This window comes from Miscanthus floridulus, chromosome 2, assembly GCF_019320115.1.
Source record: "Miscanthus floridulus cultivar M001 chromosome 2, ASM1932011v1, whole genome shotgun sequence".
Lineage (NCBI taxonomy): Eukaryota > Viridiplantae > Streptophyta > Magnoliopsida > Poales > Poaceae > Miscanthus > Miscanthus floridulus.
The window spans coordinates 168,041,826-168,066,997 of record NC_089581.1 but is presented as its reverse complement, the minus strand read 5'-3'; the positions used below and the strand labels follow the sequence as shown (position 1 = coordinate 168,066,997).

The 25,172-nt window shown below is 46.1% G+C and overlaps 2 pseudogenes; both read left to right on the top strand.

The window, feature by feature from the left end:
* Window positions 1–2,720: 2,720 nt before the first annotated feature.
* Window positions 2,721–7,443, top strand: LOC136537403 (uncharacterized; annotated as a pseudogene).
* Window positions 7,444–9,437: 1,994 nt separating this feature from the next.
* On the top strand, window positions 9,438–19,454 carry LOC136535635 (phosphatidylinositol/phosphatidylcholine transfer protein SFH13-like; annotated as a pseudogene).
* The last annotated feature ends 5,718 nt before the right edge of the window (window positions 19,455–25,172 follow it).

The window sequence follows — 25,172 nt, the reverse complement described above, 5'->3', positions numbered from 1 at the left end:
ATACTTATCTTTCATATATCAAGCTTGAGACCATTCCATATGCAATCCTTCTTGTCTTATTAATTATTTTTCAACATGCCTGCTTTCATATGAGTTATCGAAATCCCACAATGAATAAACCTTATATGAATTACATTTGAATTGTTGTCTTGTGTTTGAACTAGATTGTTTCCAACAATACATTATTTGGGCTTTCATTAAATATATGTGAGATAACATATTTCTTGTCCACACTTAGCAAGCGGGTTAGACCTTTAATCACGTTGTCATTCAATCATCCAAAACTCACTAAAGGGCTAGATGCACTTTTAATCTCCCTCTTTTTTTGTGATTGATGACAACTTGATTAAAGCTTAACAAAATGATATAAACATTTAAACTTTTGGGTTCAATGATTTATGAGAGGCTCCTCCTTAATATGTGCTTATGAATAGAATTCACAAAAATGACCTCAAATATCAAATACACATATTAAGGCACATAGAAGACTCTCCCTAAATCATTGTATCCGTGGGGTGCAAGTGTGTGTGACAAAATAAAACCATGATACATATGATAAGATAAATCACACAAGAATAAATATAAAAGCATCACATCAAATATTTTCATTCTAGCATGCATGGTCCTTATGAAAATAAATACAACACAAGTATATCACACATAGCACTCATTATACATTTTCTCAAGTCCACAAGACCACAAACCACTAAGATAGATTATGTTACAAGATAAGGATCATGTCACATGAGTCTCAGAGGATACATCCTTTAAGTACAAGTCTCATCATAAACATGATACGAAGATAAATCTCACATAATATCTCAAGTCAAATAGATACATCAATAAAGCTCACAAACTATAGCTGCAGTACATATCTCCAGGTACAAAAATCAGAAATAAAACAAACATCCTGAAGCTTTTAATCAGCCTCTCTCCCCCTTTATCATCTATCACCACAAGGTGGTTTGGGGTGGGCGGATGGCGAGGTGAGCCACGACGAGCGAAGCGAGGAGTTGGGAATTTCTGTCGTCGTCACAATGTAGATGGAGTAGATAAAGGAGAGAGTATAGATGGGCCTGTTGGTCCCGGTAACGGGTCGTCTGGATAGACACGCCTGGACGGATGCCCGGACCAGAGTATTAGCGCAAAAATATTTGAACTAGCGGGAGAAGAAGAGTTATTTTTCTATAGTAAAGTGAATACATGAATGAATAAAGAACATCTTCTTAAGAGCGGGAGTCGTTGTCTGACTTTTACCTGAGGTGCCCAAAGGTTGATTTCGATTTTTCCCCAGTTGTGCTCGTACAAAGGCCAACCCTAAAACCGTCGTCCAGATAAGAAGACGAAGTTTGAGAGACTCTCTTCTCCTCTAAAGTCTGAACTTTGGTCTCGTTTAAATGCAGGGTGTAAAATTTTAGGGTGTCACCTCGGGTATCACATGGGTGTGTCACATGTGGTGTTCGGATACTAATAAAAAACCTAAATTACATAATCCATCAGTAATCCGCGAGATGAATTTATTAAGTCTAATTAATTCGTCATTAGCACATGTGCTACTGTAGCATCATATTGTCAAATCATGAACTAATTAGGCTTAAAAGATTTGTCTCGCAAATTAGTCGCAAACTATATAATTAGTTATTTTTAATCTATATTTAATACTCCATGTATGTGTCAAACCTTCGACAGGATAGAAAGTAAACTTAATCGCTGAAGTCTGAAACGCTCGACTGTCCCGAAGAAGAGAGTACATCGGCCTGTTTGTTTTCGCCTAGTGCGTCTGTGACCGGCAGAAGCCGATGATCCCGCCCAACAGGTTGCGTCGCGCCGCTTACCATAATTGCGCGTCCGCCAACAAGCTCAGGTTTGACCTACGGTGAAATCACAGCTCGAAGGTCGCGATTTAGGAGGTATTTGGATCCGGTGACTAAAATTTAGAATGTGTCATGTGAGGGTGTCGCATGTGGTGTTCGGATACTAATAAAAAAATAAATTACAGAATCCGTCAGTACTCTACGAGACGAATTTATTAAGCCTAATTAATCTGCCATTAGCACATGTTTACTGTAGCACTATATTGTCAAATCTTAAACTAGGCTTAAAAGATTTATCTCGTAAATTAGTCGTAAACTGTGTAATTAGTTTTATAATTAATCTATATTTAATAGACCATACATGTGTCGAAACATCTGGTAGCACAGAGACTAAAGTTTACGAGGAGAAACGAACCACCCCCTCGGCTCCTGCGTTCTCCTTCTACCTCATTGGCACTCTCGCTCCCTCTCATCGAACTAAGGCTGGATAACGAGCTGGCTCGGCTCAGCTCGTTAAGATAACGAGCTAGCTCGGCTCGACTCGTTATCCTAACGAGCCAGAAAGCCAGCTCGGCTCGGCTCGTTAAAAGCTTGAGCTGACTCGTTAAGCTCACGAGCCAGGTATAAAAATACATAAAATATAATATTTACATTTATCTAAAATTTGAGAATAATAATAATATAAAATAAATACATCTAGACTAGTTACCAGTCAATTTATAGGGTCTAAACTAGTTATCAGTTAATTGTAAAGTGTAAGACATAAAGTAATAAAAAAACTAATATAATTTTTGATAATTTTTTTCTAAAAATTTGGCTCGTTTAGCTTACGAGCAGTTCACGAGCTGACTCAAGTTGGCTCGTTATAGCTAACGACCCGAAATCTTGACTCGGCTCGGCTAACGAGCCGAGCAAACGAGCTTTGAGTTTTTCGTCCACGAACACGCCGGCGCCGCCCGCTGCTCGACCCTCCGCTCCTCCCGTCTACAGGCGAGTCTGCCCCTTCCTCAGCTCGCGTCCCCGTCTGTTCGAGTCGCCTGGCGGCGCCGCCCCTCCCCTCCGCGCGAGCCGCCGGCGGGCCGTCTCTGCGCGCGTTCCTCCCCTGCGCGAGCCGGCGAGAGCTCGAGTCGCTCCTCATCTATGCTACGCGTCGTCGTCTCCACCCTCCCCGCCCTCCACCCGCTCCTCCGGCGTGGGCCTCTGCTAAACCATAAACCCCTGCTCCGCTCGCGCCTTCAGCCGTGGCCGTTCCGCGCCCAGCGCAGCTGTGAAGGGGGAGGCGGTTGCGTTGGAGGAGCACCTTACGCGGTGCGCGGCGGCGTGCAGGGCTCCGTTGAGAGTGGCGGTGCTGGTGAGCGGCGGGGTGGACAGCAGCGTCGCGCTCCGCCTCCACCTCGCCGCCGGCCATCATTGCACCGCGTTCTACCTGAAGATTTGGTTCCAGGTGTGCGGTTCAGGAAAATCACATGTTTACCATTAAGCTGCTCCTGCAATGCTATGCTTCAGGATGCCTCATAAACTTGCTCCTCTAATTTGTAGGAAGATTTCAGGAACTTTTGGTCCGAGTGCCCATGGGACGAGGATTTAAAGTATGCACAAGCTGTTTGTGACAAGGTGTAGTTCAAATTTCTGATGGAACATGTCATGTCATTGAATAGCTAGTCTTCAGCATATGTACGTGGACTGATTTTGGTTACATGGACCGACTTGAGGGCCTGATGATGTCTCATGTTTGGTTTTGTAGATTGATGTGCCATTGGAGGTGGTACATCTATCCGATGAATACTGGAACCATGTGGTGAGTAAGCTTCATTTGAGCCTCTTTTTTCCCATAGATTTGTACCCAACACTCTTCAGGGCCTTTGTTTTAAGAAGCAAATAACCATTGTTGTGCGACTTCTCGTGATGAAGGAGCTTTCTCACAACTGGTTTGATGGTCTGCTACAGGGCAGCGACACCTCCGATGGTCTGCTATCGGGCGAGCGGGTGGCCGGCGATCGAGCTCTGAGCGAGCGAGCCAAGGATTCAGTTATTGATAAGAAAGATTGGACTGGGTAGGCCGCATGTAGGCGTTTCAAATCAGCATTCATGTGTGATGGCTGATGGCGTTTCAAATCAGCATGCATGCATGATGGCTAGTGGAGCGCAGGGGGCAGGATCTGTGGAGTCATGAGAAGCACAAGCGACAGGGAGTGCCGAAGTGGTGAGCGAGTGATGGATGATACCTGATGACGTGGCTTCATGACAAGCTAGAAAAAACACCTAGTGGGGTTCTCCTATTTAAGTATAGAAGATATGTATGCTTTATTCGTCCTGAAACTCATCTGACTAAAGGCCTTTCATATCTCGTGCAGGTACGTTGTAGAGAAAGATGTTCAAAACAATGTGGTTTTTGTATCAAGGAATTACTATTCATTGGATAAGCGGAGGCGCACATTTCGTGTTGGATCACTAAATTGGTTTGACAATTCTGGACCTGGAAACAACGAGCAACTTAAATGCAAGGTAACAGGGTACTACATACAGTAGCCTCAAGGGCACTATGATACTTGGTTATTAGCCTTTCCTATTTGGCTTCAATATGCTGATAAGAGTTCTAGTTGACTGATCAATTTTGATTGATCGAAACATTGATATCCCAGGTTTAAGGGGGAAAGGAAACCCATATGAGGCAATCATCTTACATCATCTAGGAAGTAAGAAGTAGTTGCAAGAGAAAACATATAAGCTAAACACCTACACTAAAACAATAGCATGACCCAACCAGAAAACCCCTACACAACCCCTAGCACCGGCCATAGAGGCATCCAGCGCACCCTCCACCTGCCTCCGTGCTGACTTCCATGTTCCCGGCGACAAGGCGTTGGTGCAGGCAATTGTGGGGTGTGCCAGCACAACAAAACTGGCCATCTGCACCCTGCCGGCCTGCTTCAGCCCCTGTCTGTTCCGCTTATGATCTGGAGCGACGTCGCCATGGAATTCGTCCGAAGGCTTGCCTCACATGAACAACAAGACGGTGATCCTCACGGTGGTGGATCGGCTCTCGAAGGCAGCACATTTCAATCCCCCTCAGCCACCCCTACACGGCTATCACGGTGGTGCGCGCCTTCTTCGACGAAATTGTGTGGCTGCACAGTGTCCCTGCCTCCATCGTCGGTGACCGCGACCCAGTATTCTATAAGTATTCACGAGCACCCTCTTTTTTTGTGTAATATTCACGAGATTAAGCTGCAGATGTGCTCGGCGTTTCATCCCCAATCGGATGGCCAATCTGAGATAGCTAACAAGGTGATTGTGATGTATCTCCGGTGCTTGACCAGTGACCGCCCCAAGAGTGGCTGTGGTGGCTGCCATGGGCAGAGTACTGCTTCAACATGGCCTTCCGTTCGTCGCTCGGCACTACTCCGTTCAAGCTGGTCTATGGCCGGGATCCGCCATCCATGAAGGCGTATGAACCGGGCAATGCTTCGCGCCCCCGCCGTCGACCCGCTCCTTCAGGACCGTGACGACTTCCTGCTGGCCGCACGCGAATGCCTTCTCCAAGCTCAGGATCACGCCAAGCTGTACTACGACGCCAAGCACACTCCTCTGGAGTTTGAGGTGAGCGCCTGGGTGTGGGTCAAGCTCCTTTACCGCCCATCTGCATCCCTTCCGGCGGCATCCAAGGGGAAGCTGGCACCGCGCTTCTACGGGCTTTACCAGATCCTGGAACGGATCGGAGACGTCGCGTACCGGCGTGTACGCCTGCCCGCCAGCGCCCGGATTCGCAATGTTTTCCACGTCGGGGTCCTCAAAGCCTTCCGTGGCACACCACCAGCCGAGGCCCCTCCTCTGCCGCCAATGCTCAACGGCCACGTCATGCCTATACCGTCTGCTATGCTGCGCAGCCGTCTGGTACGGAGCCTGGTACGGAGCCGATGGCAGATTCTGGTCTCCTGGGCCGGCCTGGCAGCCAGTGAAGCTACTTGGGAGCCTGTTGCAGCGTTCAAGCAGCAGTATCCTTCTTTCGAGCTCTAGGACGAGCTCTTTCTGGAGGAGGGGAGAGATGTTATGGTAGGAAATACCTACAGGCGCCGTCAGAGGGCCAAGACAGGCGCCTAAACACTAGCAGCAAGATCAGAGGAGAGTGATTGGGTGCTTGCTGCTTTTGGCAGTCAAGAGTTTAGGAAGGGAGACAACAAATTGCTTGTAATCACTATATATCTATAGTGTATGATCAAGGGAATAAAGCAAGCAAATGACAATCAATCTACACTCATGTCCATCTCTATTGCCTCATCCCTCCTGATTGTTCTTCATAGCCAGTCACACGGAAGGAAGCCAGCAGCCGAACGGCCAGCAACCTCCCATAGCTGTCCTATACGATCCCTCCCCCCCCCGCCTTGTTTGTGTGTGTGCACTAGGGGAAGGGTGCTAACAACACATCAACACAGTGGTCCTTGGCTCTCCATCTCCAGCTTATGCCATTGTTTGGATAAAAATCCCTCCCGATCCATATGGGTTGGAGTGGAAAGTGAACTACTTTTCCACCTCAATCCCTTCCAATACATATATGGATTGAACGGAACTGCTATGTTTCCAAACAAAAGGCCACACAATTATATCTCTGCCAGAGTGAGGACCAGCTCAGTCCTTGTCTCCTTGAGGCAGAAGCTGAAGCCCTCTCTTGTGGCGAAGTTGGCGCACACACTACAACTATCAGAGATCAATTTCCTCTCAGACAACCAGACGATGGTTTCCCTCACTGGAGGCTCTTTCCATGTATCGGGGAATTCAAACACCATACTTCAGAAGCAACATGCAAAGTCTTCAAGGTCCATAGAAGCCAGAACAGTTCTGCACACATTCTAGTGCATCAGGCAAGGAGCACATGGCATTCCTCCACTATTTTCTCGTGTATCAATTCCCTGCACATTACTGGATGTCCAGTTCAGCAGGCTCTCTGATGTATCCTGGGTCCCCTTATACCTAATCCATGTAAGATGCTCCTAATATAATTTTAAGTCCTTATAAAAAAACTAAGCACGTTGTGTTTCATTCAAGACATCAACTTTATATGTTGAGATTTGTAGTTTTTTCCTGTGTAAAATTATGCCTTCTCTTCCTGTGCTAATATGAAATTTCTCAACATCAGGTGCGGCATAGCCCTGAATTTCACGATTGCACTTCGATAAAAGAGCATACTGAAGAAAATGAGGATGCTTTGGTGGTGCATCTGTCCGAAGATGACCAGGGCTTAGCAGGTGGTCAGTTTGCAGCGTTCTATAGTGAAAATTCATGCCTGGGATCAGGCATCATTTTGGATTCATGGGACAAGATGAGCTTCCCTGTCTGCTCAAGGGCACTCGAAATCGCTAAATTGGAGGTCAAATCGAGCTTAGGGAAGCCAGTAAGAATCCTGAACTTGGAACATGTCGTGAACCCAGAAAAACAGGAGGAAATCAAAGTTGCCTGACAAATTGTTGCCATATAATTCAACCCCGCCCCTCTTAGGTGTCACTGTCCTTTCATGGACAAGGTGGGCAATTCACTCGATTTCCTTACAAGAAATCTACTGGTTATAGATGAGTAGCTTTTGAGTAGTGTTAGAATTTATAATTTATAGATCTACAAATTATTTTGCTTTTCTTTTCTAGATGTGATTCTTTTTGTAAGTTGGTATCGATGTGTGGTTACCACGATCTATATTCCTTGTGATTCATCCTGTTGAGTTGTGCTTATGATGCTTGTGGATGGCGACTCCAGGGGTTCCTGAAGTTAATCGGCTTAAACCGAGTTGGTCAGGAGGATGACACTTATTTTAGGTTGACAGATTACTCCAAGCAATCTTCGTGGAGAGAGAATATTTTCTAGATGGTTTGCACTTCGTACATCTATTGTTAGGAAGTAGAAAAGAGGAATGACATGGTTTTGGCTTGAATTCACTTTGTCCTCTTTCCAAATGAGACCTAAAGGCGCATAACATGCAAAGGACTGTGCCATGTACCAAGTACCATATATTCTATATTCTAGCTATAGTTTGTATTGGGACGGGCATTTGAGAGTTTATCATCAATACTACTCCCTCCGTTTTCAAATTATAAGCTATTTTTGCTTTTTTCTAGATGTACAACTTTTATTGCGTACATAGAAGAATAGTGTATATTTGGATGTATAACAAAAAACTATATATGTAAGTCTAAACTACATATATTTTGGAACAGAGGGTATATGTCATTGCTTAATAACGAGTACGAACAGATCCAGGCATTCAACCTGGCTCCCTTTGGAACGTAATAATTTTATGCAAATTATTACACAATTTTCATAGGAATTAGTTCATTTAAAAAAAAAACCCGCATAAAAGAGGAAAAATTCCTACAATCCAAACGAAACTGCGAATGACCTGTCAAATGAAAACCACCGAATGAGCTGTCAAATGAAAACCACCGGTTGTTAAATAAAACAACTGTCGATAAGTTTAAGCAGGTAAAGGAAACAAGCCTCCAAATCAAGGAACCAACGGGTAATCAAACCAAACCAAAGCAGAGCAGAGGCCAGGCCAGGCCAGGCTGGCCAGCATGTGCGGCGGCCTTTATTCCTGACGGAGGGGGGCGGGCCCACGATGTGAGCTGCTACTGGCTGCTTGGACAGGGATAGGAAAATAGGGTCATGTTTAATTCCATTAAAATGCAAATTTTGGCACTATATAAAAAGAAGATTTCTCATTACATTAAACTTGTGGTATATGTATGGAGTATTAAATATTGACAAAATAAAAAACTAATTGCACAATTTGATTGTACTTTACGAGACGAACGTTTTGAGCCTAATTAGAGTCAACGATTGGACAATTATTACCAAATACAAATAAAATACTACATTGCACTACAGCTACAGTGAATCAGGCGGCGCAAACTTCGGCGAACTAAACGGGCCTAGGATATGGGGAGTGGGTTATGGATTTGGAAATGCTAATCCAACGTTCGGATGCAACAAGGTTTGGGTTTGGGTTTGGGTTATACTAGGGCCCACATGCTTTTTTCTAAAGAAAAATAAAAGGAGCACCGGTCATCTCCTGCCCACAGCACACAGGCACCACCGCACCAAGCAAACACGACACCGCCACCCGCCAGCCGAACAAAGCATGCCCGACGGGCGAGCTCCAACCCCCTCACGGCCAGCGAGTAGCAGCAGGGGGATGAGCATCGGGAGCCTGACGACGAGATGCAGGCTGGACGGGCAAGCCTCCCTGGTAACCGGTGGGGACCACCTTCAGATGCATGCACGGACAGGTTCCATGGATGACCATGAGAAGACGGAGGCGAACCAGGGAGGCGGGAGCTCGCCTACTTGCGGCCGTCGATTTCGATGAAGATGGCCAACTTGAGCCCGGATCGATCAATCTCCACCCCGCAGCAATCGAGCTGCTCGCCTGTGGTTCTTGGCTCCCCTGGCTGCTCCAATATCGTCGCTATAGTGCTATCCCTTTCATAACCCACCCTCCTCGCTGGGATAGATTTGGTGGGACGAGAGCCTATCCTATCTCAAACCTAAACCCTCGTTGTATCCCAATCCAACGGACCAAACATGAGCTTTTTTTTTTCGGAATCGTAGACCCTCTCCCCCCTCTGGCCAGAACTGGCCAACAACAACCAAATGGCGGCAGACGGAGCTTTTGCACAAACCCGCTCCGGACAGCTGCGTAATCTTAGAGCCAGGCTCGGCGGAAACGCCAAGGGGCAGAGAAGCTTCTCCTGCCTGGACCCGGTTGCCCGCCGTCGTCGCAACGTCAAGTGTATAATTAGCAGGCGCAGCGTGACGGTGACGGGGCAACAGCCAACGCCGAGGAATAGACAAGAGGACACGCTGTCGTCCTCTTCCCCCCTCCCCTCGTCGCGTTGGTGCTCGCTCGGTTTCTGGGTTTTTGGCCGGAGGCTGGGAGGATCTGATTCCTTCCGAGCTGGGTCGCCGTTGCTGGGAGCTGCGTCAAGGAATCGGGGGTCGCCCCGCTCCCGCCGCCGCGTGGAACTCGATCCTGGAGGAGGTGAGCTTCCACCTGTCCTGTTGCCTCCCCTGCAAGTTGTCTTTGTGCCGCTGGCCTTTGTTTTTTTTTCCCCCTCTAATTTCTATTTGTGCCCGTGTGTGCATGCATGGTTCTTCAATTTCTTCTTCTTTCTTTTATCAGTCAAGAACTGGATAGGTAATCCCTTTGTGGTAGGTGCTGAATTTGGCCTCGAGCCAGCGGTGTATCTGCGTTTCCGTCCTTTCTTACCGGCGGCTGCTCTGCTGGTGCGTCGGTGATACAACCCAGCTCAACTGCGGTGGTGGTGGCCAGTGGCCTGGTGGGTGCTCGGTTTTGCGATTTGATGCTGGCCCGTCCAGTCGACAGCTGAAATAAAGCGCGTTCAATTCTAACTTCTTTTGCCATACCAAATTTGACGCAACGGTGATCTTGGATTGTCCCTTCTTCGCCTGGCCTCATGTCCCGTCTCAAGCCATGGCCTAATTCTGGTTTGTTCATGGTCAATCCTGCAGCCTGTTTTTCATCTGTTTGGTTTTAAGTGTCAGGAATTACATAACCCAATTTAAGCACGGGAATTATTTAAAGCAACTTCATTTCCTTTTTTTAAAACAATCTTCTTTTTCTTTTTTTTTAACAACTACTTGGCCTCCTGCAATCGTAGGTAGGAGTATTTTACAGCGCATTCACACCATTTAGTCTAATTTAATCACACCATTTCGTCCTTTTGGCGCGCCTAAAAAAAAGAATAGAACTTTCGGTAAAGCAGCAACGAATTGATTCCGGTGGTGATACCAACATGCCCTGAAAACGAGTGGTTGACCTGCACTCGCTACCAGCAGCAGTGCAAGTAATCTTCGTTGAAATCCAGTCCGTATTTCTAGCTCTCTTTTAGCTTCAGCGATCGGCTACCAAATCGAGTCCGACCGTCAAGGTCACGCAAACATGCGCTGCTCGTCAGTTATTACCAGCATAACGTGGGTTATTATTTAGTCTTGTCTGAATAATGGCTGGCTCTGATCAACTATGGCCTGGTCAAAGCCTGCCTGTTGACCACGCTCCTTTTTCTGCAACTGCAACCTGGTAGGCCGGGCACCGCAGCTTACACACAGTTTCCTTCTCGTAGTACACGAACAAGGCCTTATTTAGATTACCTCCAAATTCTAAGTTTTTTCATTTTCTCTTCATCACATCAATTTTTAACCACTTACATGAAGCATTAAATGTAGGTAAAAAAATAACTAATTGCACAGTTTAGTTCGAAATCACGAGATAAATCTTTTGAGCTTAGTTGGTCTACGATTGAACAATATTTATCAAATAAGACGAAAATGCTACTATTCATCGGTTTGAAATTTTTTGCAATCTAAACATGGCCTAGTGTGTTTCCACGCATGCTGATTGCTCTGTCTTCGAAATTAACACTAATATAAAAGCCTGATTGATCAGCGAAGGATAATTGTTAATTAGAATCCCCCCTTTTCATTGTCTCTTGGGACTAAATTCCCGCTTTGCTCCCTACTTTAGTTTGTCTATTTGCATTGTCACCCACTGACAGCTTTTACTTTTTTTTACCCTCCTTTTTCTGCATCCGGGGGCTCTTTAATGGGGGAGTTGTCTGCCCTTTTGCTGAGCACGTATTTTTATGGGCTCTTTATTCTTTATTATAAGCTGTAGTTACTCAGCTGATGGGTTACCAAACCACGGCATACAATCCGGAGCGTTTTTCCCTTAATTCTTTAATGGGGGAAATTCATCTTGTCTGCACGCTCTGGTAACTGCAAACCAAATGCAGTGCCTTCAAATTCTCCTTCCCAATTTCACTAGAGAGACCGAGAACATCGCATTAGCTGGCATATTCTCATGATTCTTTGCCCAATCTCTACTTCATTCCAGCTGTACCTGTAGACTTCCAGTCCTCTGCTACCTACAAAATGTCAGGTACATATTCACACTATCTCATTTATCTTTGTGACAATATAGCAGCTAGTGTTCATCCAAATGACTAACTTTCATTCTCTCGTTCTTTCTGAAGTGCGCCGTCGGTCAGCAAGCATGGAAGGGCTGCTCATGCTTGATGACAGGAAAGAACGGAGATCAGATGTGGACAACTCAGAGGACGAGCGAAGGCGGCTATCTATCGGGTCACTGAAGAAAAAGGCACTGAATGCATCAAACAAGCTCACACATTCACTCAAGAAGAGGGGAAAAAGAAAGGTGGAGCATCGGGCATCATCCTTCACAATCGAAGATGTCAGGGATGAGCAAGAGGAGCGAGCCGTCTTTACCTTCCAGCAAGAACTTCTGAACAGGAACTTGCTGCCTGACAAGCATAATGATTATCACTTGTTGCTGAGGTTTGTGCACTATGAATACTGTACACACCAAAAGCTACAAAAGCAGATATAGCTCCTATCAATTTGCAGCATCAGAATATGACAATTGGAATTCCACATTCTTTGAATCCCTGCAGGTTTTTGAAGGCTAGAAAATTTGACACTGAGAAAGCGATCCATATGTGGGCTGAGATGCTCCAGTGGAGGAAAGAGTTTGGAGCAGATACAATACTAGAGGTGAGCTTCTAGTAGCTTTTTGTTGTTAGCTTTGTATTTGTTTTGATGGTTGTCATTGCTCGATGCTCTGAGGTCTCATTGCTTTTTTGTTTATCTTCTTTTTAATATAATCGGCAGCTCTCCTGCCCTGTTCGTTTGATAAGAAAACAAAAATACTAGAGATGAGGCTAATGCTTTTGGGTTAGTTGGTACAATAACATTATAACCATACAATTCTGGCTCCGATTTTTTATTGGTTCATAGGTTGCATAGTGTTAGTGTAGGAAATGCCTGTCACCATCTTCGACTAGCTGTTTTTGACATGCAAGTGATAAATGGTGCTAATATGTCTTTATTTGCAGACCTGCATCTCTAATCTCAAATGCGCATGCGGTCAAAAAAAAATCTCAAATGCGCCCTTTATGTTTCATGAATCGTGAAAAGCTATAACTGATGCTTATCAATTGCAACTAAATCCTGCAGGACTTCAGTTTTGAAGAGCTAGATGATGTGCTATGCTATTATCCTCAGGGCTACCATGGAGTTGACAGGCACGGAAGACCAGTATACATTGAGAGATTAGGGAAAGTGGAACCAAATAAATTGATGCACATTACTACGGTTGATCGCTACATGAAGTATCATGTGCAAGAGTTTGAGAGAGCCTTCAGGGACAGGTTTCCTGCATGCTCTATTGCAGCAAAAAGACATATCGATTCTACAACTACTATACTAGATGTCGATGGTGTGGTATGATGATTCTTCTCATATTTGATGGGTTTTATCTCTGTGGATGATTAGCTTACTAACCTCTTATTTTGCATCCAAACACATTAAGTAAATTTTGGATTCCTGCAATATTACTGCTGCTGATTATGAATCATGCTGCAGGGTCTCAAGAACTTCAGCAAAACAGCAAGAGATATGTTAAGTAGAATGCAGAAGATTGACAGTGACTATTATCCAGAGGTATGTGTACTCTTGTTGCTTTTCCTGATCAATACTTGACCGCCAGACTGGGTAACAATTTATTCGTATGCTCAGACGCTGCATCAGATGTTTGTTGTGAATGCTGGTAGCGGTTTCAAGCTACTATGGAATTCTGTGAAAGGCTTTCTTGACCCTAAAACTGCTTCGAAGATACATGTGAGCATAAATGATCTCTGGAACTACATTATTTCCTTCTTTTGTCCAAATAAGTATAAATTTTCATGGAGCCTCAATTATAGATTTTGGGAACAAAGTTTCAGAACAAACTTCTGGAAGTAATAGATGCAAGGTATGTTTTCTATCATAACCATATTAAGCATAATTTCTCAATCATAATGATTATGTCCCATTAGCTTAGATTGTGTGTGTTTTCTTTTGATGTCTATAGCCAACTTCCTGAATTTTTTGGGGGGGACATGCACTTGTGCTGCTGTGGGAGGATGCCTGAGGTCTAACAAAGGTCCATGGAATGATCCACATATTATGAAGGTAACTTCATTGATTTATTTCATAACCATATACCCATATAGCCACATCTGTGTTTATTATTGGGGTTGCTCGATGAGTTTCTGGTTTACAATGAGTTATGATTTAAGGTAATTTTGAAATGGGAAACATTTAGTATGTATATTATATATTCTCAGAAAATACAAAGCCACTTTGAAACCAGCCAGATGGCTAAATTTGTCGGGTTTCCATTGTGCGATGGTTTTTGAGTTGGGGTGCCAAAATTGAACTCTGGCTATAGTTTGATGGCCAAAAATGATCTTTATCCTTTATTATATGCTCGTCAAGCAAACAAATCTTTCTTCAGATTAAATTAGAACATAAATTTTGTGCAATACATGTGATTCCCAACTGAACATAAGAATTAGATTGAATATCCTCCATCTAACTTCGTGATACGGCGTGGACAGCGGGAAGAGCGTAGAGGAGATCGGAGGAGCAGCTGTGATTGAGAATTAGAACGCAGAGGATATCGAGGCAAGGGCGGTGGGGGATTGTCAGCCGGCGGCTACGGCTGAAGCGCTCGAAGCCACCGTCGAAGGTAAACCCCAACCCGCCTAGGGGAGGTTTATTTCCTTCTTCGATGATTACAAATCAATCTAAGGTGCCCTTTATATATCAGGTGCACTTGCCCCAAAGTTGCCTTTCCTAACAAACCTGGCCTTAGCCACGGTTAGGCCCATGTGGACGCCTAGGCCGGCGCCTATACTGGGGACCAACGAAGGAGTCCACAACACTTCCCTCCTCCCCAACAAACAGCTCGTCTGCGAGCTGAAACTGCGGATAGCGCTCCTTAAAGTCCTTGACAGGCTCCCAGGTGGCTTCAGCAGCTACACAGCCCTCCCACTGAACAAGAAGTTCCCACTGTCCGCGGTTCAAACGAGCACGGACAACCTGCGCTGGAGTAGGTACCACTCGGCCAGGATGGGTGGCAGTGGCACTAGCTCGGCTGGAGGGTCGCCCTGGAACTTCTTCAAAAGCGCCACATGGAAGACATCATGGATCCGGGCCTTAGGAGGGAGGCGCAGATGATAAGCCACAGCACCCAGGAGCTCGGTGATCTGGTAAGGCCCAAAGTAACGGGGCCCAAGCTTGGAGGAGGAAGCCGCAGTGATGCCGACAGCTGTACACTGGTGGAGACGCAGCCAAACCCAGTCACCAACCGAGTATTCCACAGAACGCCGCTTCTGGTCCTGATGCTCGGTCATGACATCCTGGGCTAGCAGCAGTCGATCACGAATATCTTCCAGGAACGTGTCGCGGTCACGGAGCTGATGGTCCACAGCAGCTACTCTGGCCGTGCCGGCTGTATAGGACAGCAAGGTTGGCGGGGCACGACCATAGACAACCTCAAAAGGAGTAGCACGGAGGGCGGACTGGAAAGAGGTGTTGAAGCAGTATTCCCGCCCATGGTAACCACTGCAGCCAAGAACGTGGACGATCACCTGCAAGACACCGCAAATACATGACGATGATGCGGTTAGTGACCTCAGACTGTTCGTCCGTCTGTGGATGGAAAGCGGAGCTGCAGAGCAACTTGATGCCTGCCTAGATAGAACAGCTCCTCCCAGAAGCTACTAGCGAAGACGGGTCCCGATCACTCCCTATGGAGCATGGAAACCCATGAAACCAGGTAGCCGCTTTGGCGGGCGATGCTGTCCAATGCTACGTGCCGCTACACCGGAGGGCCAAGGCCAGGATGTCGTTGCCATCTCCGGCCCTGACGACCCCTACCCCAACAATTGTGGCACCACCAGTGAAGACCCCAGTTGTCACGACTCCGGCAGTCTCTTCACCAGCTTCACCAATGCAGGGGATCAACCCTGCACCAACATTCGCGGACATGATGCCTTTGTCGCTGCCTCTACGAGCCGCAGCACCGATCCCTCGAGCAGGGCCGTGGCTATTTGCATGCACGGATTCCCCGCCGGCTCAGCAACAGGCCTTCAAAGCTCCATCAGCCGCTTCGAGTACGCCGCCCTGCTCTGCTACACCCATAGCAGGGGTGGCTGCTCGTGGAGGGCACCATCGACTCCACGTGCAGGCGCTCCATGGATTCGAGCCAGGCGGATTAGATTCCGGGCAGATCAGATGGAGCAGCCAGGTTTGGCATCTTGAGGAGGAAGGTATGGATCGTGCACCATGCAGAAGCAGATTCCATGGGACGGAGTTGATTTTGGGGAGCCATATGTCTTCTGCCTCGACTACAACTGCAAAAATCTTCTATGGACTAGCAAGGTCTTCCGCTCCAGCAATCGCCACAAGTTCGAGGACGAGGTGTCTTGGAGGGGTGTAGTAGTGTTATGGCAGGCGGAGCCGGCCCAGGGAGCCCACACGGCGCTGCAGCGTGTGAATAGTGCTGTGTGAACAGTACCAGATCTGTTTAGATTAGATTGATTTGGTTTGTTAGGAAAGGAATAAGATAGATTGATTCAGTTAGGATATTACTTAGGGGTCAAGTAAGTTGTCTCTGTAAAAGGGACCGTCATGTATCAGTTAGAGGCCAGCAAGAAGAAATCCTAAGATAGTCCCCGAGAAAGGGCGGCTATCCGGGGTCTCTCTGCTAATCCATCTATCCGTAGCCTTTTCATATCACTTCAGGGAGAATTCTACTACTGTATTTGGTACATGTTGTCATACCTTGTCTTTTCCATGCACCATCTGACACCTATAGTACTTTGTGTGTTTGATTGTAGCTTGCACATAACAAGGAAGCAAAATTTACAAGACATACCAGACGTTTATCGGAGATTGAGCAAAGGATGAGTTCATTTGCTAGGTTACATCTTTTGAAGGTAAACTCTGCACTGCCCTACTCATTTAATCATGCTAAATTCTTTAATATGGATGAAACCTTCTGCTCCATCAGTTACAGTTATTCTAGCAACTAATTACTGTTGTGTGTTTTTTTCTCGAATGACAGAGTAGAAACAGTGACACGTCAACTGTGGAGTCAGGGTCTGAAATTGATGATCTTGGTTCTCCGATGATGAGAAGCACAGTGGTGTGTAGTCGATTGGCCCCAGTTCGTGAAGAGGTGATATTTTAAGCTCTGACAATGTAGCCAAGTAGCTTAACCTTGTCGGATTGTCCTACTTTTAAGTCTTTCTTGTGTGTACTGAACCTTATGTTTTACATAGATTCAGATGAGAGCTCGAGACTCTGCAGCTTATTACAGCTGTGACGATCACTTTGTTGTGGTGGACAAAACGGTTGACTATGGTCGAGGAGGATCAATGTCAGATAAAACCAGTGCTTCAGAAGTAAAAACTCAAGTTCGGCCACTGGATGCTAGCACAGCAGCACACATGGCTGGTATGCTCATTGATTTTTCTGAAATGTAAATTTCTGTAATATTATGAATGTGCAGTTTATTCTTTTCCAAGGCATTTAACTATTTTTTAAAGAAGGAATAGTGAGCTCCTAAGTACATGTAAAATGTTAGCTTTACATTTCATGCACGCTATGGTATATGTCGAACTATTAAGAAACCTCAGCGACCAGCTCAACAGTAATAGTTCAAGTGACTAAGGTTCAGTAACCTAGGATAGCACGCTGTTCAAGTGTTTTATGCAAGGTATCAAGTCGTCCAACTAATCATGATTAGTCAGGCTTATCAGTGGCATGGCGATCGGTTATGCACTACTAAAAAAAAGGGCGTACCCAGTGCAGAGAGCTCCCGCTCTGTGCGGGGTCTGGGGAAGGGTGTTAGTGGCAAGCCTTACCCTCGCCTGTGCAATGCGAGGAGACCGCGACTCGAACCCGGGACCTTCCGGTCACAGGCGGTAAGACTCTACCGCTTGCACCAGGATCGGTTATGCACCACTATTAGTCTAAATTAGTTGCGATTAGTCTGGCCGATCAGTGGCATGGTGACTAGGATTGGCTCAATGATTTGAAAACATTGAGTAATATATTTATCACTATAGAACAAACTGTTGCATTTGTTCTGTTGAGTTTATCTACTGACCATATCTTTACTCTCTCTAGGTCCCTCAAGTAACAGACGAGGTACAGTAGTACCTAAAGAGGTTTCAGATGAAGGAGCATTCCATCGCTTTGTCAGGCTACTTCTGGCTTTTATTGTCAAAGTCTTCGCCTTCTTTCACATAGTATATAGTCAGCAGGAGACGAGGGCCAACAACCCACTACCTCTAGCCGAACCAGAACCTGATTTCTGACGATCATCCGGCAGTAGAGACTTTCAATGTAGACCACATCAGTCCTGTAATAGAGCACCTTCAGAGACTTGAAGGGAAGGTCGATGAGCTTGGCAGCAAGCCCCCAGCGATTCCTATGGAGAAAGAACGATCCCTCTTGGATTCATGGAATAGGATAAAATGTATTGAATCTGACCTGGAGCGAACAAAGAAGGTAAGTCGCCATTACATATGTCAGTGTATCTCCATTTCTAACTGCTGAAGGCATTAGTAATTAGAACCCATACAATAATTAGGGAATATTTGCATTTCCTAATTATAAATCTACACGGTGGTAGCATCAATTTTAGATTGTTAAACATGGTACAAGCGGAAATGAAGGCATTTTAAATGTTGAAATGCAAGTGTTGAAACATTTTTTGACACAAGGCAACTAAAACTCTTCTTGTTTTTAATAAATGGTAAAAACAAGTGGAGGAATATAGCATTCTCATGCATCCGTGAGAACAGGTGGTTGAAGACTGTTCAGAGAAATCGCTATCTAAACTTGCTGCCAATGTCAAATGAAAATAAGAGAACCCCCCTTCTTTTTGTCAGGTGCTGCAAGCCACGGTGATGAAGCAATTGGAAATCGCTGAGTCGCTAGAGGAAGTCATTAGATCGAACCTACGTGTAAGATCAACTACTAGGCTCTTTTCTGTCTTCAAACCTGGATTGCAATGTAGTTTCACTGTTGGTCTCACAATCTTGTCCATCATGTAGAGACGAAGATTCTGTGCGTAATAAGGAATCAGCACTGCTGAAGTAACAACATACTTTATCATGGGGTTGAAGTCAAGGGTACACGTGGCGGAGAAAAGTATGCACAAGAATTCGATGGGACCAGTCAGTTTTCACATTACTGATAGTGAAAAAAATCGGTCCCCTTTTTCATATTTTTACTTGTGACCCTAAGAAGCCTATGCATTTTTCAAGTTAACAGATGATGTTAGGATGGATGGCAAGGCAAGGGCTAGAAAAATAGAAGAGATAGAAATGTGGAAAGTAGGCGGTACAGATATGAGGCACAGTGTGCCTGAACAAGTGCGCATATGGTGATATAAACGTGCGCATTTATGTAATCTTTGCACAGAATTGTGCGATATTATACTATTTCTTATGAATCATAGGAAGGAACGTGTCAGGGCGACTCAATCTGCAGACGTGGAGAAGCGCGGGAACGATGAAGTTGCGTTATCAGGATGGGCTCGCAAGCAATCGTAGGCCTAGGTCCAAGAAGCCTAACGTCACTGTATTTGGGCCGGAATGGATTCATTGCGTAGCTAAGATCCGCTTGCGTGCGGCTACTTAAGGCCTAGGCGCCGTGTATCGTGAATCAAGTTGTATGAACTAATAATCCTTTCGAAAACTGAAGAAGCCGTCCGCCCTACTCCCTTCTCTTGCATCTCCTTTCTCTCTGCTTCTCCTCCACGAATCCACTGCTAACATACACGAGATCGACCACGACCATTTTACACGCTTCCAGCAGCAACGAGGCACCATGGATCCGAACATTAAGTTGGTCCTCAACGAGTTGAAGGCGAGGTCGCGCTTGGCGGTCGTTTCGCCGAGTTGGAGCAAGCCCACAAGGTGGTCGACGATTGGCGTCCAAGGGTCGACGCCACCATGGACGACCTTCTTCTGGAGATCGGCGCTCTGCGCAAGACGATGCATCAAGTGGTTCTCGTTGCGGGAGCCCCCTCATCGGTGGGCATCCTCACCAAGCCTGGGATGGCGCGGCGTCCTCATCTGTCAGCAACCTAGCCATTGGCCCTGATGGGCACCGCGTAGCATCGCATCACTGGGAGCTCGATGCTGAAAGCCCTATGTTAACCTTCTACTCTAGTGCTGTGATTGAGAAATGTTAGTTCACATCTCATTTCCTCAAAAAAGGTTAGTTCATATATAAGGTGGAGCAAGATGGCACTCAAGGTAATGGAGATGAACACATGTTGATGATTAAGTGCTCCAACTTTGAACAAGAAGAAAGAGAAAAACAAAATCTTATAGGCTTAAGGCAAAGGTACAAATAAGAATTTTGTTTTGCCGGTCAAGACACAATAGAGTGCTCGATCAGAGATAGATGGATGTACCATTAAGAGGGGAGCTCTAATTAGACAATTCGGCATCTAGTGCCACTAGGTGTTAGAATACTTTGCATATGCATTTAGGCACAGTGACACTCGGAGAGCCAGCACAAACGTTTAGTACGAGAAATACTTTTAAAAAGCTAACTTGACTCTAACAGGTTTGTGAAAACATTTGAGAGTTAGCTCGCTTAGAAAGGAGGCGCTTGAGTGCTATCGGTGCAGCTGTTCAGCGTGCACCGGTTGCACACCGGTTTGGTGGCACTGGTTACGGCAGCGACGTTTTCACTGCACGCAAGTCTCTGCCGAGCACCGTTGGTCGCGCGGGCATTCTAAGTATTGGTCGTCTCCGGTGCTAGCACGGGGGCTCACACCGGTGTGGGCGTCTAGAGAGCATGTAAATCAACTACGCGGAGGCTTCTACACACCGGTCGAGTCTGGTGTGACACCGGTAACCACATCGGTGAGGGTGTCCAGAGAGGATGTAAATCGCGCGCTGAACTTGATCGAGCACCGGTCGTCTCTGGTGCCATCACCGGTGGTCGCACCGGTCGTCTGATAGCGCTAGCGGTCGAATTTTTTGAACGTTGAAACTAGCCATTGGAAGGGCACTGGTCGTGTCCGGTTTGACAACCGGTGCTATGGTTCACATGACCAGTGCCCCTGCAATCAGCCCAAAAAGTGCATAACGGTTGGCTTCTCAAGTGGGGCTATAAATAGAGGGTATGGCCGGTCTTCGCTCCACCCTCTTGGACCTCCATTTAGTTGTGCAAACCCCTTGAGAGATGGAGAACACAATTCACTCACTTGCATCACTTTGGAGTGAGACTAAGAGCCTCTAGTGCTTTTGCTTAATGATCTTGCATTTTGTGGCATTAGTTGGGTGAGTTGGGCTGGTGGTGCTCTTTGTTACTCTTGGTGATTGTCGTCACCTAGCCGGCCTAGAGTTTGTGGGATCGTTGAGTGGCTTTGGCGATTGTTCTTATCGATCGATTGTGAGGGGTTCTTGTGCTTATTTTCCATGGGAGATTCACGAAAGCAACTCTAGAGAAATAGTGGTACGAAAGGTGCTCTCTAGTGTGGTTCTTACTGAAAGGATCAAGATGCCCAAGAGGGTGAATTGGACTAATTCTAAATTTTCTTGCAATAATTAAATCCTACGGTTAGCCCAATTAACCCCTTGTGCCTAGAAAGGTGTTTCTATTAATCTAACGCACAAAAGGACTTGCAACCTATGTTCCAAACTTACTCTAGCATGGCAATTCTATGAATGTAAAAACAAGTATTGAATTGCTCAAAGTAAATGCTCAAAGTAAATAGGGAGAGAGGAACGCGACGATGTTTTACCGAGGTATCGGAGAGTCACCACTCCCCACTAGTTCTCGTTGGAGCACCCGCGAAAGGGTGTAGCTCCCCCTTGATCTGTGCAAGAATCAAGTGCTCTCTACGGGTTGATTCTTCGACACTCCGTCGCGGCGAATCACCCAAAACCGCTCATAACTTGAGTTGGGTCACCCACAAGCTTCGCTGGGTGATCACCAAGCTCCCAATCACCACCAAGCCATCTAGGTGATGGCGATCACCAAGAGTAACAAGCACGAACTCTCACTTGACCACGCGAAGCCTAATGAGAACGGTGGATGCACACTTTGCTACTCTTGATTCACTAATGAGGCTATTCTCTTGGATTCTCAAATCTCAATCACCTCACTAGGACATTGCTCTTCTTGGCACTCACAAACGTGTTTCTCAGCTGTTGGAATGAGCAAAAGTGACTCCACACACAAGTGGAGCTTTTATTTATAAGGCAGCCTAAAAAATGAACCGTTATGAGCCACTATGGGGTGATCGGACACTCCTGTCATGTTGACCGGACGCTCCGGTCAGTTCAACCCGCACACTAGTGTTTAAGTGTTGACCAAACGCTAGCAGGGTCCAATCACCACTGACCGGACGTGTCCAGGCGCATTAAACCCTCACTAGAACCTTACTGTACTCGATCAGACGCTGAACCCCTAGGGTCCGGTCAGTACTGACCGGACGCGTCCGGTCACAGATATTCTCTTCTAGAACCTTACTAGAGTCGACCGGACGCTGGACCTCAGCGTCCGGTCACTTGACCACTCTAGCATTTGGTCGCTCCAGACGCCATCTCCTTGGTCAAATGAACTGACCGGACCCTGCGGCCAGCGTCCGGTCGCACCGGAGCCAGCGTCCGGTTAGCATTTGACCCTCCATTCACTTCCAACTCTCAATTATATGTGAATAAAGTTTGCTCCATTGGATCTTAGGCATATGTAGGAGCTACCTAGTGCTAGTTCTAACAAGTGTGCACCACACCTAACTCACTAGACTCATCTAGGTCAAGCTACCCGTCCATACCCCCCTTAATTGTTTGACCAAAGGAAAAACAAAGTCCTAAACTACTCTAAGTGTCACTCCAATTTCAATCGACACTTAGAACTAGTCATCCTTAACCTTGTCGTCCATCCTTTGAAAACCAAAACGATTTCCATCGTAGGGGCATGACCACCTCGATTGCCCAATCGATCTCCATTACCATGACCTAACTTAATTGTCTCTACAAAACACACGTTAGTCATAGCAATCTTATATTGTCATTAATCACTAAAACCCAACTAGGGGCCTAGATGCTTTCAATCTCCCCCTTTTTGGTGATTGATGATAATACCACCTCGAGTATGTGAAAGAGTGAGGTTTTTGATATGCTTGGTTCATATAAGCTTTTGTTAATAAGAACTAAAGAGTTAAGCAAGCTTATATGACCCAAGCCAACACGATGTACTCAAAGGATATGAAATAAGCATGAGTACAAATAATAAAGCTCATTTGCATCAGAGTATAAACGCGGAAGCAAAAGCAAATGAGCATAACACAAGTGATATGACATATCAATGAATACAAAGTAGAGAGCACATATGTCATATATCACAATCACGTAGATATCACTATCACATAGATATAATAATATGCATGAAAGTAAACACACGAATGCATAATAGTAATAGTGTATCACACAAATAAAGCTCCAAATGTATATAATAGACTAATAGCTAACTAGGCTCTCCCTAAAAAATGCTCCCCCTAAGTCTACATATTCGAACCCTCTCCCCCTTTGGCGTCAAACACCAAAACCTAAGGGTCGGTCGGCGGGGCTATAGCGGACGAGTCGGGGCGCTAAGGTACGAGGGGCAAGCTAGAACTGGGCACCATCATCATCTGACCCTGAGCTCTGTACTGATTGACCCTCTATGGTTGGAAGCGTCACTGAAGTGGTCTAGGTCTGAGCTGGGGCAGGTGCTGCCTGTGATGCTGCTAGTATATCTGTCGTAGAATCTAAAGATGCGACAGACGAAGGGAGCCTCTAAGTAGTCATGACGATGGGAGCTGATGTAGAAGGACCAGCAGCATGCATATGTGGCGGTGTAGGCATCCCTGTCAACTCACTAAAAGATGCTCTAAGACTCCTGGAGACTGACGTGTTAGGTACAAATAGCGAGGGTGACAGATCCGGTGAGAAGCCCATATGATATGGTGTGAACTGCGGGGCTACTACTGGCGAGGATAACCACTGGAACACCTGTACTATGGGAGAAGCAAACAGAGCTAGAGGTTGTCCCTGACTCTAAAGCCCACTGGGCTGTACTGCTGGAGTCATCATAGTGGTGGCAGGCTGAGCAAGCTGGGGTGAAGGTTATGACTATGGAGCCCCAAGTGCTGTTACTATATGCTGCATAAATCCCATAAGCTGCTATTGCATGAGTAACTACTGCTGATGCATCTGTTGCTGCTACTGCTAGAGGACCTACTGCTATTGCTGGAACTCGTCCTGATGAGCCTAAAACTGTGCAAAGTTGGCAGCGGTCTCCTGAGTCTGTCGTGCCTGATCCTGCTACATCCGCTCAAGAATAGCAATCAAAGCAGGTGGAGCTGAGCTAGAACTGATAGCCTCTACATCGTGTCTACGTGGAGGCATATGAGGAATAGACAGGTAGTCGTCATCCGAACTGTCACTAGACTCGCTCCTCTCCCCCTGAGCCTCAAGCTGCTCCTCCTCAGTAGCGGCTATGCCTCTAATAATCTCGTCCTACTGAGCTGTGGACTCTGGTACATCTGGATGATGGCGAGGCTAAGTGGGTGCCTGTGGTGTGCTATGCCTGATCCTCTATGCCATGTTATAAGCTAGAAACTCTATGGTGACACCTCTGTACTCTACAACCATCTCAGGTGTCCTAACATGCACAGCCTTGAGCATAAGGAATGTGATCCAATGTGCATATGGAAGCTGCTTGCGACCCTTGAAGCCCTTAGCTATCGTGTCCTCCATCTCAGACAGAAGAAGATCCCAAATATCGAACACTGTCTGCTGCATCAGGGCATTGAGAAGCCAAAGCTAGAGGCGAGTCAAGCCCTCTCTGTATCCCATCCTAGGAAGTAGTGTTCTCCTGATGATAGCCTCTAGAACTCTAGCTATAGGAGTAAGGTCACTGGGGTTCCTCCTGGATCTCTCACCAAAGGGCTCCTTGAAGTAATGGTGCACAAGATCTGTAGGGGGCACCAAACCACCATGAGGACGCCTGGGAGGCTCTTGCTATCCATAACATACCTCATGTAACCTGGCAGGCTGCTCCTATAACCTCAGTATCTCCCTGGCCCTATGACTCATCATCCTGTAGTCTCTGCCTCTGAATGCAAAGTGTATAAAGTTATGATGTGGGTCAATGTAGAGCGATGCATAGAACTGTCGAACCCAAGATGGTATATACAATCATGTCTGGCCAAGCAGATCTGTCAGCCCCGGCAGATATGCAAGGTAGAGGTGAATATGCTCTTCGGCTGCTACGACTATAGCCTTAATGCTGCAAACCCGCTGAGATCTGAAAACTACCCCACTGTTCAGATATGCATTATAGAAGTCTTTCTAGAGCGGTGTGTAGAATCCCTCAGATGCTCTCTCATCTCTCCTTGGAGGAACCCATACATCAAACTCTACAAATCTT